Consider the following 7802-nt stretch of genomic DNA (forward strand, 5'->3'; position numbering starts at 1 on the left):
TTTACAGTTTCTAGTTTATGTTTTAGGTACTTTTGGTTCCAAAGGAAAAACTCGGGATGACTGCATTGCACATACCACATTGTTCCGCGTTTTCTATGACTTTGATGTACTTGGATATTATTTGACACATTCTTATTTTCACTATGGTTTATAATATTGATTGGGTTGATGGTTTATTTAATATATAAATTGAAATTTTTAGTCTTCATTTTTGGGACGTTACATGTTGGACAAGCTTGAAGTGGGATTCTAGTAGTGCTCTGTGAAATAGAATATGTATATGTAATTAATAAAAATGCAACACTAGTGATCAATATATAACATACTTACCCTAATTGGCTAATCATAACCTCTTCCGTAATAGGGTCATAGTGAACTGCTAATCCATGTGTATGTCCTCCTTTAGCCAACTATATGTATGTTTTGTTCAAAAATGATGAATGAAACATGTAAATATGATACATAATGGTACAAACATTTTTTAAAGTGTATGATATTACTTAACCACGTGTATGTCCTCCTTTAGCCAACTATATGTATGTTTTGTTCAAAAATGATGTATGAAACATGCAAATATGATACATAATGGTACAAACATTTTTTAAAGTGTATGGCATTACTTACCTATATTTGTACTCCTCTACCTCCTTTCCTGGTCAAAGTCAAGGTCAAAAGGTCAAAGGTCTCACCTAGGCTGAGTACGCCCTGCGTACTCCCCTCTACGCCCAACGTAGAGGGTGCCTTCCAGACTACGAGTGTAACGCCCGTGTTTGTAGGCTAAGCATTAGTGTGATGATGTTATAGTTAGGGTCAACAATCATAGCCTATTTTGAAGTAATAAAGAGGAATTACTTGAATATTACATGAATTATGTGATTTTATGTGCATTATACTTATTTATAAAATATAATAAGTTAAGAATAAAATAAGCGTAAAAAATAAAAATATAGATAAACCCAATATCTATGAAGAAATTTGTAGTGGTCGTGACAAGGATTCCATAGATATAAAGAACGCCGAAATCCGAGTTATAACGAAGAAGTTATGACCCGTCGAAGTTTCGCGACAAAACCGGCACGACACTGTGTGACGTAAAAAGCGAGTTTACGATAAAGTACTTTTACCCTTAGCGATCTAAACGAAAGTCGTAGTATACATTAAACCGAGAGCGTGCATAAAAAGAACGCCCAAATCTGACTTCATATGAGGAAGTTATGATTTTTCCAAGATTCGGCATAGGAGTATGCAACCCGGAGTTCGAATATTAGATCGACCGATTTTAGCCGACACAACCTAAACCAGAATCGAAGATCGCGTTGATAGGAGCTCAACGATGAAAAGACATACGAAAACGGACGTTGGATGACAAAGTTATGAATTTTTAACTGACTTTTTCTGTCCCGGCCTGTTAAAAATATAACTTTAAAAATAAATTCAAAATTAGCCGACAGAGTCTAAACGAAAGTTGTAGAGTACATCTCTACCTACGAGTGGATATAAAGAACGTCGAAAACGGAGCTCGTATGCGAATGTTACGAATTTTAGAAGACGGAAGTGGCTGTTGCGAGATGGACATGAACGCCCCGCGCAGAGAGCCGCACGCCCCGCGTACGGGGAATCCGGTTTGAAGGGCCGCCTGGGTTGTTGGATTTCATAAGTGCTTTAATGTCAAAATGGTCATGCCCTCCGGTGTTTCATATCTGGCCCCTGTCTGTACATAGTGGTTGAAAAGTATTGTTTAACGCTTATATAATAATAATAATAAAAATACTAAGACTAATAATTAGTCACGGTAAATATTAGACTAAAATCTAGTGGTAATGATAGTAGGTTTCGTCAAAGGAAAGTAAATTAATAGAAGCGAAGCGCTGTCTGAGTTCGGAATCACCACTTTAACAGGTGAGTGCATAATTACTTTCATCTTACACATAGATATGAAGTATTTAATATAAATTACGTGCTATGTGTGCATATTATCTGTGTTCTTGATATCTATGCTGGATGAACGATTTATATATGTTTAAATGATTTAAACTGTATATGTATTTTATATCTACAAATATGTTGGGTAAAACATGGGTAGGTGAAATAGTTGATGTGTGATGAAATAAAATGATGAGAGGCCTCGATGTTGATGATGATCCAGTCATCTAGCGGAGTATAGATGACGGCCACAGACTATTCTTGACAGTTTAGTGGAACGTTAGCAGGCTTGCAACCTATAGGTGTTTGTGAACAATGTGTTCACCGATGTACTCCATCCCCCTCATGGTTGCCTTACGAACATTTATTGCTGAGGAACTCCCTTAGCAGTAGTGTCCATCCCGATGAAAATCCTTAGGCTAGGTCCATTGAATTAGATGCTTTAGGGACAGAAAGTGAGGATAACGGGAACGGGTAATCGGGTTGAATGATTTGATGAAATTAATAAACTTAATTATTATGGGTTGAAAACCCTATGTGCTCACCAGGCTCCCAAGCCTGGCCCACTCAGTTTCTTGTATTATAGGTAGTGACACAAAAGCATAAATGTGATGATAAGATGAGGGTTTATGGATTATAGGCCAGTAGATATAAATAAATGTTGTAAGGCCTATGTTGTTTCGGTTTATGCTTTTGATCTGTATTGACAATGACATCCCGATGTTTTAATATAATGAAATACATTTCTCCGAAAATGTTTTGATAAAAACTTTATCATATTCTTTGGGAACAAATTCCGCACCACTTTCTTTAAAAAAGTTACTCTGATTTTTATATAAAGCATAAACAAAATCGTTCTTTTCTGGCCGTGAAAATAGGGATGTCACAGTGAGCTCCAAACATGGTACACACAGCGTACCTCCAGGTACGCCCAACGTACCAACGCTGAATCTACATCTCATCATTAAGTACTTATTGCAGTAAGCCAATGCACCAAACTTTAGATCTAGATTAAAGGTATGTCTCAATGGATAAAGTCTCCGACTAAATCCATTTGCATGCATGCATATAAGAGGGTATAAAGTCAAAACCTTGGTCCAAAAGTCATCCAAGGCTCCACAACTCTTGCATGGCTTAATGAGAGTTTTCGAGCTCTCATTTTCATGAATCCATTAGCTCAAAACTATAGAAAACTACATCTCAAGGACCTGGAGTAGCTCATACTCCACTAGACCAAAACTATGAGACCAAAAATGTACACAAACTCTAGACTAGCAAGATCTAAGAAAATAACTCATCAAGTTCCAAGCTTTATACTTTCTGGAGGTTTCTTGCAAAGTGGAAGTTCCAGATCTGCAATTTCTTGAAGCTTCCAAGATGATCCTACCACCTTCTTCTTCCTTCAAGGGCACAAAGACATACTATCAAGCTAAAAAATGCTCACACAATGGATTAGGGTCAGCAAGGAACGAGTTGGGATATGGAGGCTAATGAAGGAAAGGGTTTTGAGGGGGTTAAAGATGTTTAAATAGGGCTAAAGCCCTAAAAATTAGGGTTTGCTCCTGTAACGCCCGCAGATTCGGGCTAGTCAATTTAGAGACAATGTGCATCAAAAATGAGTTTTTTTATGGAAGATTATTTAGAAGGAGTAATCTTAACCAAGTTATAGAATATTTCAAAAGGGTTCCGTCCATATAAAGAACGCCGAAATCCGAGTTATAACGAAGAAGTTATGGCCCGTCGAAGTTTCGCGACAAAACCGGCATGACGTTGTGAGACGTAAATAGTGAATTTACGATAGAGGACTTTTTAGCCTTAGAAATCTAATCCAAAGTCGTAGTATACGTTAAAATGAGAGAGTGCATAAAAAGAACGCCCAAATTTGACTTCAGATGAGGAAGTTATGATTTTTCTAAGATTTGGCATAGCAGTGCACGACCCGAAACTCGAATTTTAGATCGAGCGGTTTTGGGGCAACACGACCTAAATGAGAATTGAAGATCTCCTTAATAGGAACTCAACGACAAAAAGACAGGCGAAAACGGAGTCCGTATGTAGAAGTTATGAATTTTACGCAGACATTTAACAGTGTAATCTCCTCGTACTGTTAAATTTATGATCGGTCGAGAATTAGCCGACAGAGTCAAAAGGAAAGTAGTAGATCTTATTTTTACCTACGCGTGGATATAAATAACGTTGAAAACGGAGCTCGTATGCAAAAGTTATAAATTTTTGAAAATCGGCTGATTTACACCCTGTGTGCGATGCCACGTGTCAACACCAGGCTTTGCCTTGGTGCCCAAGCTAGCTCACGACGTGAGCACTACTTTCTCACGACGTGAGAGGGCTCCTGGCAGCCTATAAATAGAAATGCAAGCCCTCTTCATTCCTCACACCTTACCCTTTCTTCCTTCACTCTATACACTCTCTAATACCCCCTAAAACCCCCAAAAAGCCTAGGGAACCCCCCTAGCACGAGAAGGAAGCCCCGGAGCTCCCGACGACTCCGAGGAAAAGAGCTTTTTGGCTCGGAAACGCTGCTCCAGCGAAGCCCGGTTTTTAATAAAAACCCTCTGTAAATGAGATACGCCTACCATACTTTAAATATAGCTTATATATAAATATAATATCGTTATTATGAACGTATAAATAAGATTTTATCAGTGATTCAAAGTCGTTATACTGATTGATCTACTTACGGGGATGATGTCCAGACTGTGATTTAGTGAGATGTTTAAAGTGGGATTTCCAAACAGTGTACTTCGTATACCAAACGGACCCTACCTCCGATATGATCCTACCTGGTTGTTCCTTACTTGATAGATCATGAAGTAGACTTTGAGTTAATGATGAATCTAGACTAATAATTAGTCGCTATAAAGATTAGACTAAAACTTAGCAATAATAATGCTAGGTTTCGTCGAAGGAAAATAGAATCGTTAAAAGCGAAGCGCTGCCCGAGTTTGAAATCATCACTTTAACAAGTGAGTGCATAGTTACTTTCATCTTACACATATATATGAAGTATTTTATATAAATTACGTGCTATGTGTGCATATAACCTGTATACTTGCTATCTATGCTGGATGAACGATTTTATACATGTTTTAAATAATTTAAACTGTATATGTATTTTATATCTACGAATATGTTGGGTAAAACATGGGTAGATGACTGATGAGAAATGAAAGATGATATGAGTGAACATTGGCAGCTATAGACTTAGTTCCTAACAAATAACATCGGCAACTATGGACTTAGTGCCTATCGAATAAACGTTGGTAGCTATGGACTTAGTACCTGTTAGATAAACGTTGGTAGCTATGGACTTAATACCTATTAGATAAGCACTGGTAGCTATGGATTTAGTACCCGATGAATGAACTTTAGCATCTATGGAATTAGTGCTTTACGAACGAGCATTGGCAGCTATGGACTTAGTGTCTGTCATATAAACCCTGAAAGCAATGGACTTCGGAATAAACGAATGCAGGATAGATGACTCTTAGGGTAGACCTTAAGAGTAAGGAAGATAATGGGGATGGGTAATTGGGTTGATTTATTTGATGTCTAAACATAATAATTAAATTATTGTGGGTTGAAACCCTATGTACTCACCAGGTTTCCCAACCTGACCCACTCAAGCGTATTTGTATCACAGGTGTCGATATGAAGTTACATTACACTGAGAGATTAAAGAGATGTAGATCACTAGTGTAAATGAATGTAAGTTCTGTTTATGCTTATGTTTCTGTATTGATGATGACATCCCAAATGTTTTAAAATGAACAAAAATACATTTCTTCGGAAACACTTTGATAACGTATTTATCATGTTTTTCTGGGAACAAATTCCGCAACATTTTATTAAAATAGGTACTCTGATTTTTATAAAGCATAAACAAAATCGGTCTTTTCTGGCCGTGAAAATGGGGATGTCACAGCTCCCCAGCCACGTACGCCTAGGATACACATGAGTACGCTCAACATACTCACATAAACATACGTTCCTTATAAGTAAGCTACGCCATGCATACACCCCAAGTACGCATGACATATGTACCAACTTTGCAACAAATTTCGTACTAAGGGGTCAAAATGGAAAATACCTGACGTCTGGGTGTTACTGCGTGAATTTACACATTCTCAGTAGTAATGAAGATTCCGCGTTTATTATATTACTATGATTTTAAATTAATATACTTTGGAACAAATGGTCTTCTTAACTTGGATTCTATAAACGTGAAGTTTTACCTTAATTAAAAATGAAAATTATGTTGTGAAAATGGGACGTTACATCAAACCTCAAGCTTTTTCAAGCCGTGACAAGCCACATCGTTTGTAAGGTGTGACTTAAGTGTAACACCCGGCCTCAGTGGAAGAAGTGGAAGATAGAAGACTCAAGGGAGAAGGAGTAGATCCAGGAACTACAACCCATTTGCTATCTTTTCTGGTAATCAAGCTTCCAACTTGATCTTCTTTCTCTTAGATCTATTTGCCCCCATATTAAGAAGGTTTTGGCTCAAAAACCTTGGTCCTTAGTGTTGGGACGTCCCAAGTGGTTCATATCTCAGATCTAGGTCCTACGAACGGTTACATGGCAGAAAGGTGCAACATTATGACCATAAGAACCCCCATGCATCTTGTAGACCTCATTTTTGGGTCTTTTGAGCTTCAGGACCCATGCATGGACGTAAAGTTCATGACTTTACGTGTTATATCAGTATTAGGAGCCCAGATCTACCTTTTGGATGAGTTTTGCACAACAGAAATCGAGTTATGGACTTGGACATAAGTTGACTCGACGAGTCTCTCATGGGACTCGGCGAGTCAGGGGTTTGGTCTCCCCAACCTTTTCTGATTCGAAGGGATCTAGATGAGTCCGGAAGGGGGACTCAACAAAATAGATGTAGTTATGGACCTGGAAACCATGGGACTCGGCGAGTGTATGAACACAATCGGCGAGTCCAAGGCAATCTCCCAACCCATGAAGACGGACTCGACGAGTTCAAGGACAAACTCGGCGAGCCATATGAAGATAGTCCTGATGTTATGTTTAAAGGGGAAATCGTCGAATTCTTGCTAGACTTGACGAGTAGAGTCGGGGTTGGGAACAGAAGGAAGAATAGGGACTCACGAGTTGATGAACCAACTCGGCGAGTTAGGTCAACTAGGTGTTGACGTTGACCAGGATGTTGACTTTAGCCAGGGGTAAAATGGTCATTTTACCCTAAGAGTAGTTATCAGTTTTTGACTAAGTAACTTTATGGGAATTTATAGCCGGAGAGTCGCCGGAGCAGTAGACAGAGATTCCTCACCCAGTTTTTCAGCAGTCAGTCATACGAGGTGAGTTTTTCCTCCAGTAGGAACGAGTCTAAGGCACCAATGCCGGCCCGTTTAAGTAGTAGAGTATGCCGGGGTGAGCCCGATACCGGGGTTAGCCCGATGCAGTTTATATGTTTTCGGACTTCGGTCTGATGCCGGGGCGGCCCCAAGAAGTAGTTATGTATGCTTGATGTCTTTGTGATTCATGCATGTTTATGTGTTATGTGTTATGTGTTCCGGGGTAAGCCCGATGCCGGGGCAAGCCCGATGTATGTTAATTATTATGCCATGTATTATATGTTCTGGGGCAAGCCCGATGTATGCTAGTTTATATGTTATGATTATGTGTTCCGGGCTTCGGTCCGATGCCGGGGCAAGCCCGATGCAGATTATGTGTTTATGATATATGTTATGCTGTGTATGTGCCGGGGTAAGCCCGATGCCGGGGCAAGCCCAATGTCGGGGTGAGCCTGATGCCCGATGCGGTCGGATGCCGGGGTGAGCCCGATGCCGGGCAGGAGTCCGATGTTGGTTAAGCCGATGCCGGGATTTGTC

Source organism: Lactuca virosa, chromosome 5 (genome assembly GCF_052849685.1).
Source record: "Lactuca virosa cultivar CGN04683 chromosome 5, Lactuca_virosa_CGN04683_v6, whole genome shotgun sequence".
NCBI classification, from domain to species: Eukaryota; Viridiplantae; Streptophyta; class Magnoliopsida; order Asterales; family Asteraceae; genus Lactuca; species Lactuca virosa.